Source organism: Octopus bimaculoides, chromosome 29 (genome assembly GCF_046866305.1).
Source record: "Octopus bimaculoides isolate indiv1 chromosome 29, ASM4686630v1, whole genome shotgun sequence".
NCBI classification, from domain to species: Eukaryota; Metazoa; Mollusca; class Cephalopoda; order Octopoda; family Octopodidae; genus Octopus; species Octopus bimaculoides.
In genome coordinates, this window is record NC_142956.1 from 16519125 (window position 1) to 16531624 (window position 12500).

At 41.0% G+C, this 12500-nt stretch overlaps 1 protein-coding gene and 1 long non-coding RNA gene across 5 annotated transcripts in view; one reads left to right on the plus strand and one right to left on the minus strand.

Moving 5' to 3' along the window:
- Positions 1-12500, minus strand: part of LOC149130377 (uncharacterized) — a 156508-nt gene that overhangs the window by 25303 nt on the left and 118705 nt on the right. The gene's annotated exons all lie outside the window — the stretch shown is intronic.
- Positions 9171-12500, plus strand: part of LOC106879677 (synapsin) — a 104638-nt gene continuing 101308 nt past the window's right edge. For 3 of the 4 annotated variants that reach the window (XM_089344880.1, XM_089344886.1, XM_089344888.1), the window contains exon 1: positions 9193-9985. The gene's annotated coding sequence lies outside the window, so the exon portion shown is untranslated. Of the gene's footprint in view, positions 9986-12500 lie in introns of all 4 variants that reach the window. The other variant, XM_089344883.1, reaches the window with a different exon arrangement.

The following is a 12500-nucleotide window of genomic DNA, read 5'->3' on the forward strand; positions in this document are numbered from 1 at the left end:
CTTCTTTGTAAGTTCTAGTACTTATTCTATTGGTCTCTTTTGCCAAACTGCTAAGTTACAGGGATGTAAACATACCAGCATCGGTTGTCAAGCGATGTTGTGGGGACAAACACAGAGACACAAAAACATATACATACACACAAACATACATATATATATAAATATATACGACAGGCTTCTTTCAGTTTCCGTCTACCAAATCCACTCACAAGGCTTTGGTCGGCCCGAGGCTATAATAGAAGACACTTGCCCAGGGTGCCACGCAGTGGGACTGAACCCGGAAACGATATTTTAACTGTTTAATGCACTAGCTTCCTCGATTGAAACATTAAAAACCTAATGTGTGAAATGAGATGTTATAAAAAAAAAAATACAATTGTTTAAAGTCTCATCTTTCTTTGCTTTTGATGAGCCCCCCCCCCCCTTCAATTGGCGCCTGGGGTCCCACCCCACTGTTATGCTATTGCTCACAACAGCCATTGAAACCAAAGATTTTTGTGTGCTGGAGCATTGTCCTCGTGAAACAAGACCCCTTTCGTCAGTTTTCCTGGGCATTTGGTCTTGATAGACTTTCGCAACTGCCTCAGCAAGTTGGCATAGTACTCTCCATTGTTGGGGTGGCCCTTTTAAAGATAGTCAATAAACACAATGCCTTTTGCATCCCAAAAAATTGAGGCCATCATCTACCCTGCCAATGAAACAAACTTAGACTTCTTTTGGAACAGGTGATAAGGGGGTGTCTTCCACAGCATGGATTATCTCTTAGTCTCCGATTCAAAGTGATGACCCCAACACTCGACCTGGCTTAAGAAACATTGAAGGAAACCAGCTGGATCTACCTGAAATAATGTCAGATTTTCTTGTGATGAGCCAGGTATGCTTTTGGTCAAGCGTCAGGAAACATGGCACCCACCAAGCAGAAGCCTTTGTCGTGCCAAGTTCATTGTACTGAATATTCTCAACTCTCTCATGGTAAATGCTATTGGCTATTTGATTTATAATCAGTCACCTGTCATGAACGTGATCACTATTTTCCTTGGTGATGGCAATTGCAGGACGTTCAGACCTTAGGTCACCTCCAAGACCCTCTCTTCCTTTCTCAAATTCAGTTGCCTACTTTTACATTATTGATAAACCTGGAGCGTGGTCCCCCTAACTTAGCAACCATTTTAGCATGAATTTCCTTTGGGGCTAAGCCTTTTTCTCCATGTACTTGATATCACCACAATGCCAAAGTTTGTCCATTTTCAAGAGAAGTCACACAAGTTACATTTGAAGTCTTCTTTGAACAGTCAGATGTCTGCTTACCTGGAAAGAAACAATGGAATTATTAAGAAGACTGGCCACCCCACTCCCCAAAAATTTCAGGCCTTGTGCCTAAAGTGGAAATGAAAAAAAAAATCATGCCATGTGACAATTATACATCATGTGACAATATCATGTGATATAGCATGACTACTAGAGTTGTAAGCATTCTCAACATGGGAATGGTAGAATAATGTTCTTATTCTTTAGCCTGGTCAAGTAGACGCATGATGAAAGACACTCCAATTGTGACCAGTCCACAGTGTATCTGGAACTACATTATCCAATGTGTTCTTTTAAAAACTAGAAGAATGCAGGCTGTGCTGGAGAGAGATTTAGCTGTTGTTTCTAGCTGATCAGATAACCAAGGACAGGCTTCCTTGTCAGTTGGTTAACTGTTTATAGTCATAAACGGAGACTCCAATAGTGTCGGGTGGCTTGCTAGAAATAGCAGTTAAATGTTCCTCCAGCATTGACCTGACATGAAAGCCATTTTAGCTGACCTATGATGACCCTGTGCCCTGGGACTCTGCCCAGTGTGCCATGCCTTAAGATGTCACAGCTGACACCGTTTTCCCTCTTAATATCTTTCTATCATATCCCTCCCTCTACACTGTCTGTGTCTCTCTTTTTCTAGTCTGTTCATTTATTCACTCCCCTTCCTCCAACTCCAATTATCATTATATCTCTCTTTGTCACTCTCTGTCTATCATCCTCTCTCACTCCCTCTCTGTGTTTATCTTTACCTCCCTTTGTCTATCTTTATCACTCTCCCTCCATCTCTCCCTCTCTATCTGTCTTTATCTCCCCCCTCTCCCTCTCTGTTTATCTTTCTCTCTCTTTCTCTCCGTCTTTATCTCCATCTGTCTCTCTTTATCTCTCTCTGTCAATCTCTCTCTCCCTCGGTATATGTCTCTCTCTCTCTCTCTCTCTCCCTCTCTCTCTTTCTCCTCTCTCTCTGCCTATCTTCATCTTCCTCTCTCTATATCTCTTTCTCACCCTCTGTCTGACTCTCTCTCCCTCTCTCTCTCTCTTTCTCTCTCTCTCTCCTCTCTCTCTATATCTCTTTCTCTCCCTCTCCCTCTCTCTCTCTCTCTCTCTTTTCTCGCTACCAGCAGATCAATACTAACCCTTTCCCCTCCTCACCCTTCTACTCCTGCCCGGCAACTCTGTCAGCCAATCAACAAATTACATCAACAGTACCTTGGCAAATGCCTCTCCTCTTCCTACTACCCCCATTGTTACTCAGTCTACATATATCACTATCTCTTCCTCTCTGATTCCATTCAACTCTCTCTCTCTCTCTTTCTCTCCCAGTCTCTCTCTGTATCAAGCCCTTTCCTCCTTCTGCAACTCAATACTTACACAAACATACTCCCTCTTTATTTTCTCTTTCCCTCCCTCTCTCTCTCTCATATCTTTCTTTCTTTCTCCGTCTCCTCCAGCAACTAACTCTAGCCACCTCCTCTTCCTTCTCCTTTCATTGATACACATTTCCTCTCCCTCCCTCCCTCTCTTTCTTTCTCTCTTCATCTCTCACTTTGTCCTGCAGACATACCCAACTACGACCACCCTATTCTTATTCTTTCATTGATACCTGCAAACACACACAAACACACGCACGCACTCACACACACACACACGTACACACACACTCATACACACTCACATACACACACATGCACACGCATGCACACAAATTTTCTCTTTGCAAATCAGTCAGCCGCATCAATATTTATCAGCTGTCCAGCACAAGCACCACTATCACCACTGCTACTACCACCACACAACCAACACAACTGCCATCACACACACACACACACACACATACATGACGGCTGTCCACTCGTGACCAAGGAAGACCATCAATGACCATTAAGAACACTGTGCACTCAGAGACAAAATTATGTTTTACACTTGTGGCTTCAGTGGTGACTAAGATAGGTATACAAATTCACAGATATTGCAGTCCAAGCTTTCCCCATGCACTACACTGGCAGCACGTTTTTGAGTAACTCATTTGTGATGTGAAGGAGGAAAAGACAACCAGAAAAAGGTAGAGGGAGAATTAGGGAGATTTTTACCTGTCTACCTGGAAGGGAGTGGAAGCGCAATGGCCCAGTGGTTAGGGCAGCGGACTCGTGGTCATAGGATCGCGGTTTCGATTCCCAGACCCGATGTTGTGAGTGTTTATTGAGCGAAAACACCTAAAGCTCCACGAGGCTCCGGCAGAGGATGGTGGCGAACCCTGCTGTACTCTTCCACCACAACTTTCTCTCACTCTTACTTCCTGTTTCTGTTGTGCCTGTAATTCAAAGGGTCAGCCTTGTCACACTCTGTGTCACACTGAATAACCCCGAGAACTACGTTAAGGGTACACGTGTCTGTGGAGTGCTCAGCCACTTGCACGTTAATTTCACGAGCAGGCTGTTCCGTTGAACGGGATCAACTGGAACCCTCGATGTCGTAAGCGACGGAGTGCCAACAACAACCTGAAAGGGGTCACTCACAACATCCACGTGGTCTGTCTACTGCTGAACCATCCAACACCTCTGCTCTCGTACACTGTCAAGCTGGGAACTGCTTGTTCACGCCTCACAGATCCTGCATACCCACCACAGCCCTTCTGATGGTAACTGCAGGCCCCACTTCCGACAGGACCTGCACACTCCCTCACTTCTGGTCCTTCCTTCCAACACAGCCTGGCTCATAACACCACATCATTTGAGTTCAGCATAACAAAATGCATGATTCTTTTTCAAAAATACCCACCCCTTCCTTGTGCTTATGTTACCCAGGTGTCAAAGCTCTTCAGCGAGGTTTCTGAGAGTGTCCTTGTAATGCTTCTTCTGTTCACCTTGCATCTGCTTGCCTTCCACCAATTTGCTGTAAAACAGACCACTGGTGCCCAACCTGGAGCCAGTGCCAGATTTAGGACAAATGAGGACCTCTGCTAGTTAAGCTATGAAGCCCCTTACGTTTGTATAGAGTATTGTTTATACACAATATTATGTTAAAAAATAATGTGTGAAAGCATTCATGTGATTAATTTCACTTTTATAACTTTTGGCACATAAAATACACCATTTCGAGCGTGGCCGTTGCCAGTACCGCCTGAATGGCCTTCGTAGGATTTTCGAGCGAGATCGTTGCCAGTGCCCCTGGACTGGCTCTTGTGCGGGTGGCACATAAAATACACCATTTTGAGCGTGGCCGTTGCCAGTACTGCCTGACTGGCCTTTGTGCGGGTGACACGTAAAAGCACCCACTACACTCTCAGAGTGGTTGGCGTTAGGAAGGGCATCCAGCTGTAGAAACTCTGCCAGATCAGATTGGAGCCTGGTGTAGCCATCCGGTTTCACCAGTCCTCAGTCAAATCGTCCAACCCATGCTAGCATGGAAAGCGGACATTAAACGATGATGATGATGATGGGATAAACATTTAAGCATTTGACATTAGAAAACTTTCATCGTAAAAAAATTGGGGGGGGGGGAAGATAGGGCCCCCCCTAATCAACAGAGCCCCGTGCTTCAGCACACCTAAGCACAATGGTAAATCTGGCACTGCTTGGAGCAGAGCCTTCTGTGCACACCTCAGACTGATTGGCCACAGTCAGCCACACTCTGCTCCGTCTTCTCCCATGTGATGTCCTTGGTCATCATTGACAACAACAGATGGGTGTTTGGTACCAACATACACAAGAAAACGTAATAGATGAAAACACGGACAACGTTGGGTCTAACAGCTAGTATATACATCATGTGTATATATACATCTATACATATGCATGTAAATATATACATCTATACATATACATCTATATATATATACATACATAAATTGGAAATGTAAAAATAAAAACAAAACGCAAAGGATTCTGCGGTACACGTGTTTCAAGCTTTGTAGTTGTTGCATCATTATTGGTATATAATTGATAGTATAAAGCTATATATAAAGCATATATATGTGCAGATGTATATAAACATATATACATGCATATATATGTTAAATTCAAATTACGACAAACGTTTTAGAAGCGTTGAGATGTCTTATTTAGAAAGTTAAAGAAGTGATTTTAAATCCTCAATCGCAGAATAATGCTAATAATATAGCCTGAACAGGATAAACTACCCCTATTTTGCAGAGAAAAGTGTAGGTGGCTAGCTGTGGACTCGAACTCACATCCCCGTGATTACATGTCACAATGCTTTGACCGATTAAGCTAAACTACCCACTACAAATTCCTCTGCAAATTAAGATATATAAATCTCGCTTTATGAGACGCTCTCATATGTTAAATTCAAATTACGACAAACGTAAATAAACAAACGAAGTTTGCTTTTAGAAGCGTTCAGATGTCTTTTAGAAAGTTAAAGAAGTGATTTTAAATTCTCAATCGCAGAATAATGCTAATAATATAGCCTGAACAGGATAAACTACCCCTATTTTGCAGAGAAAAGTGTAGGTGGCTAGCTGTGGACTCGAACTCACATCCCCGTGATTACATGTCACGATGCTTTGACTGATTAAGCTAAACTACCCACTACAAATTCCTCATGCATATATATATATATATATATATATATATATATATATATATATATATATATATATGCATGTATATATGTGAGACAATAGTTTCAATATTAATACTGAAACTATTAAAACTGAAAGTATTATCTCACATTACAATAGAGATACTATTGTTTCACTTTTGACACGTAATACTGAAATAGTGTAAGAAATAAGAGATTGCTCCGGCGTCGCATTAGACCAGAAGTTCAAAACGTTTTTGACCCATGACACTGTATGGACCCTAAGTAAGACGTGTGTAAAATTTGAATGAAATCAGTTGGGTAGTTCACAAGTTTTAGTGAGGCACACATACGGACACACAGATAGACAGACATTCTCAGTTTTATATATATATGTATATATATATATATATATATATATATGAGGGTGTTCATTAAAGACTTCCCCTGACCCACTTCTGGCTATTGCAGGAAATAGAACTTGTACAGATATAATTATACATGTCTCTACATGCCACATTGTAAATTGCAGCTTTCCACTAGGATTCGTTTGTCTTTTATGGCTGCTGAAGTGGACTAAGGTGTTATAATGGAGGCAATTGAATGCAAATCAGTGGTCAGGTTCTTTATACTTGAAAGGTTGTTCAAGAAATAGGAGAATAAATCAGAAAAATGGATTTTAATTTATGTACATCAATTGGGCATAACTACAGAAGGTGTTCCTAACTGTCTTTTTGTTTCCTCATAACTTCCTGAAAAATTGTTATTTTTAATAAAATTTTCTACAAGTAAGTTTTAGATGGTGTTAATTACAATCATATCAAAATTTATTGCAGAAACCTTTTTCAGAGGTGGAAGGGAAGAATTTCAGATGCCTCAATTTGTCTCATTTTGTTTTCTCATAACATTTGGAAAAATGGGTATTTTCCATGAAATTTTCTATAAATATCTTTCAGATGGTGTAAATAGAATTTAGTGTGAAAAAAATGATGGGTGGGGAAATATTTCATTATCTTGACTTTGGAAAATGCTGTCATGCAGTAAATTGGTTTCCAATTTTGGTACAAGACCAGCAGTTATGGGGGTAGGCTTAAGTCAATTACATCCACCTCTGATAACAATAAAAGCATCAAAACAGGCAAAGGAATATCTAAGTGAATTCCAAATACAACAAATTCCGGAATTAGACGTACGAGAAACAAGCACAGAAAAAGCTAAGTGCATGAAAACCCATGCTAAAACTGCTGCCTTAGATATTCTGACTGATAAATGGCAAGAAAAACCTCTCAATGGCAAATACCCAAAGAGAGCAAAAAATGACGATGTTGACAAAGCCCTTATCCATCAATGGCTAATGGCCTCTGGCTTAAAATCTGAAACAGAAGGGTTTATCATAGCAGCCCAAGATCAAAGCCTACCTACAAGAAACTACCAAGCCAACATGTTAAACAACGGCAGCTTCCCAACATGTTGTGTATGTCAACAACAAAATGAAACCATTGATCATGTTGTCTCCATGTGCAGTCTGCTTGCGCCAACAGAGTATCTCAACAGGCATGATAGAGCTGCACAATATATTCACTGGGTAATTTGCAAAATCCTGGCCCTGCCCCATGATAAAAACTGGTGGGAACACAAACCACCTCCAGTACTTGAAAATGATCACATCTCACTCCTCTGGATCTTCACCATTCAAACTGACAGAAAGATAGATGCAAATAGACCAGGTATCATATTGAAAGACTTCAGACAAAAATCATGCTTCCTTATTGATATGACTGTCCCAATCGATATAAACGTATCTGTCAAGACCTACCAAAAACTGAGCCAGTACAAAGATCTTGAAATAGAAATTGGCAAAATGTGGAACCTGAAGACTAAAACAATACCTGTTGTCATGGGTGCCCTGGGAATGATAGCAAAAGGGACTGATTGCTACCTAGCTCAGATACCAGAAAACCCCAAAACGGCAGAATTTCAAAAGATAGTGCTCATGGGAACTGCCCATATCCTACGTAAAATACTGTCTATGCGATCTCAAATTTTAAAACAAACACATAATTTTCTTATGGTTTCTTAAACATTCTCTAGAACATCACTATGTACAAAACCCTGTAACTTAGTGGTTTGGCAAAAGAGACCAATAGAATAAGTACCAGGCTTAGCAAAAAAAAAAAAAAAAATTAAGTACCGGGGCTGATTTATTTGACCATGCTATTTTGTTTTTGGATACACAATGTTTGGATCAAAGATGTGATGGTCATAATTGGAACACCTTTAATCAAAAGCCTGCTGGATTAGGACCGACCTAGGGCTAAACAACAACTATAGTCACTAATACTAACTACTATACTGTACATTAGATAGTGTAGTCCAAGATACACTATGTCTCAATAAGAGATGGGATGGTCATAGCCGGAACATCTTTGATCATAGGTCTGTCACTTGGATCAGGACTGCCCTAGGGCTGAACCACAACCATAGCTGCTATACTGTACATTAGAATATGTAGTCCTAGATACACTATGTCTGAATAAAAGAGAGGGTGGTCACAATTGGAACGTCTTTGATCATAGGTCTACCAGATCAGGACTGACCAAGGGCCAAAGTACCAAGTTCCACCACATCAGTATCAACATTGGCCTACCATCACCACTAAACTACCACCAACACTACATCACCACATTAGCTATACTACCACCTAAGCACTATCACATAGCTTCCGCCACCACCACCACCACCACCACCACCACCACTGCCACCACAACTACCATCCCCACACCACCTTTACTGCTACCTCAACTACCACCAACTGTAATACTGCTACCACCATAAGTATTTCACTACACTACCACCTATACTACTCCACTACCAATACCACAATCATGGCTATAACACAATCATGCACTACTGCCTCATTCACCACCACCACCACCACCACCACCACCACCACCACCACCAAAAATTCCCTCTCTACATTGTAACAACTACAACAGCAACAATAACACAGCCCCACCACTACCACCACCACCACAAACACAAGCATCAACACCACCACTGCAACCACCACAAGCTCAACAACTACTACAAATCCCTACCCCTACTACTACTACAACTACTACTACTGCTACTATTACTACTACTACTACTACTACTACTACTACTACTGTAACTACTACTACTGTAACTACTACTACTACTACTGCTACTACTACTACTACTACTACTGCTGCTACTACTGTAACAATAACAACTACTACAACCATTGTAACTACTACCACTACTACTACTACTACTACTACTACTACTACTACTACTACTACTACTACTACTACTGCTACTACTACTACTACTGCTACTACTACCCTGCATCTCACTCTATTCCATGTCGTCGTCGTCGTGGTGAGGCGCGAAGTCTTCCTCAGCAGTTGAAAACATTTAACTTACTTTCACTATCGATACAGCCATACACACAGACACACACACGCTCTCTCTCTCCCTCGTTATTCTAGCGCCCCCTTTTTTCCCCCTACTATAGCACAACCACTGCTACAGCAGCACCACCAACACTACTGCTGTTACTAGCACCCATACCGTTCACCAACCATTTAAGGAGGCTGTCTTGAAATCCTTAAAAAAAAACGTAATACATTCATGAGAAGGAATGAAGAATACGCGGTTTTGATGTTGACTTTAAAACATGCAGATGGACAGTTTCTCTCTCTTTCCCTCTCTCTCTTCGTATGATTCTACCACTGTAACACAGCAGTAAGGACACCACTGCTGCTACTAGCGCCTATACTACCCATTAATTGTTTAGGCGTCAAGCCTAAAACCCTTAAAGATAAATATATTTAAGAGAAGGAATGACACATACGCAGTTTTGATGTTGATTTTTAAACCATACAGATGAACACTTTCTCGTTCTCTTCGTGTAGTTCTACCTCTGTAACACAGTAGCAGAGACACCACTGCTCTCACTAGCGCCTATACTACCGACTACCTGTTTATGGGGTCAGTATTAAACCCCTTGAAAATATATAGACATATGTATTGAAGAAATATCGACGGAAAGGCAAAAACAAGGCAAAGCAGTCTTGACGTGTCTTCCATACTTTTATCCATCTGGAGTTTGATCATTAAGGTAAGTGCTGTTGCGTATAAGTAGTAGTGTTTTGTTGTTGTGTGGGTAGTAGTACTGTTATTGTATCAGTGGTAGTAGGGTTGTGTCGTGGCAGTGGTAATAGTAGTAGTAGTAGTGTTGTTTCTGTTGTTGTAGTGGTAGTGTGGTTGGTTGTATAAGTGGCAGTTGTGTTGTGGCGGCGGTGGTAGTGTCGTTGTGGTGGCGGATGTAGTACTATTGTTGTTGTAGAAGTAGTATTACTATTGCTATTGTAGTGGTGATTGTACTGTTGTGGTGACAGTGGTGGTTGTGGTACTACTGCTGTAGTTGTGGTGGTGGTTGTAGTATTAAACCTGTTGTGGTACAAGTGGTAGTTCTGTCGTAGTTTTGGCTGTAGTACTGCTGTTATGGCAGTGGTACTACTGAATGATAATGGTAGTAGTACAGGTGTTGTTGTGGTAGTACTGTAGTAGTAGTTGTGTTGGTAGTTTTGTTGTTGTCACTATTGTAGCCGTTTAGCCCCAAGATACTCTTGATTCAACAATCTTATGATCAACGATAGGTCACTCATGACCATCCCACCCAATCCCTTTTTCTTTATATGTATGGAACCCTGGGGTCACAATGTCTAACATGTCCTTCGCTTTCAAACATGATAAAATATGATTTTACAGAATTTTGGCTGCTATTACTAACATATCAGGTTACCCCTTAGAGGCTTATAATCAAAAACAATCTCACTATGTCCATCCCATCTGTAGGAAACCTAGAGTCACAAAATCTAACATGTCTTCCACTTTTAAACAATGAAGTGTGATTTAACATAATTTCAGCTGCTATTTCTAGCATATCAAGCTACCCCTAGAAGCTTAAAATCAAAGACAGTCTTACCATGACCATCACATCCTATCTTTTTTCCTATTTGTATTAGACTCTAGCTGACAATATCCAGAATGTCCTTCACTTTCAAACACAATAATGTGTGATTAACACAATTTCAGCTGCTATTTCTAGCATATCAAGCTACTCCTAGAGGCTTAAAATCAAAGACATTCTTACCATGACCATCATTCTGGCTGACGATATCCAGCATGTCCTTTACTTTCAAACACAATAAAGTGAGATTTTTCACAGTTGTAACATGCAGACCAGGATACATGCTACAAGCTTTCTCCATAATGTCCTGGTAGGATAAATTGGCATCGTCACTAAAGCATCCTGTAAGATATCAAGTGGGATTTGCTCTGAAACACTGCGATATGAGTTCAAATCCCACCGAGGTCAACCTTGCCTTTTATCATTTCAGGGGTCAATGAACAGTCGCCTATCCAGGGCAGAGAGATGGGGAAAACGCTAGTGGGCCAGGAGTAGTCGTGCCTTATGCTATTCTCTCTTTGGTTTGCCAAGTAGGTTCCAGTGACAAGCATTTCTAGATGACTGATGCTATTGCCACTGCAATTTTTATGCCAGAGTATCATCCTCCTGAAAGAGCTGCCTTCCCCATAGCTTCGTCAAATAATGCGAGTCTTCTCTACCCCTGGGATATCTATTTCACCCATAAATGGGACCCAGACAGATACTATCATTCTGTTTTGGGTCAAAACAGACCTGGGGGGAATGGAACATAGATATATACATGATGATTCCCTCTTTTTGTTTGATGATAGCTATCACATCTATAGCAAGGTATCTGTGTGTTTTGAGATTAAGGTAACAAAAGCTTGTACAACACTTTTGCCACTCTTCTCGGTCGCCATAGCAGGTTCCAGTGATAAGCATTTCAAAATGACTGATGTTATTTTGACTACAAGTTTTATGTCAGACTATCTTTCTTCTAGAAGGGCTGTTTTCCCTTACAGCTTTGTCAAAAATAACGGGGGGGGGGGCCTCTTCTACCCATGGGAGATAGATGGGACCCTAACATGTACTGTTGTTCTGTTTCGGGTCAAAATGGACGTGGGAGTAATGGAACATACATACATGATGATTGCCTCATCTTGTCAGATGATAACCGTTTTACATTCAAATGTTCACAATAAATCTGTCATTAGATTTAACCTTTTAGTATTTAATCCACCCTTATCTGGTCCAAATATTTTACCTGCTCCCAAACCTACCTTACAATGTCATTCCCAAAATGTTCAAACACACTATTGAAATCTTGAAGCTACAAGATAATGCTTCATTAGTTCAAAACAATGGGAATAAATATTACATACTCTTTACTCTTTTACTGGTTTCAGTCATTTGACTGTGGCCATGCTGGAGCACCGTCTTTTAGTCGAGCAAATCGACCCCAGGACTTATTCTTTGGAAGCCTAGTACTTATTCTATCGGTCTCTTTTGCCGAACTGCTAAGTTATAGGGACGTAAACACACCACCATCGGTTGTCAAGCGATGCTGGGGGGACAAACCAGACACACAAACATATACACACATACATATATATACATATATACGACGGGCTTCTTTCAGTTTCCGTCTACCAAATCCACTCACAAGGCTTTGGTCGGCCTGAGGCTATAGTAGAAGACA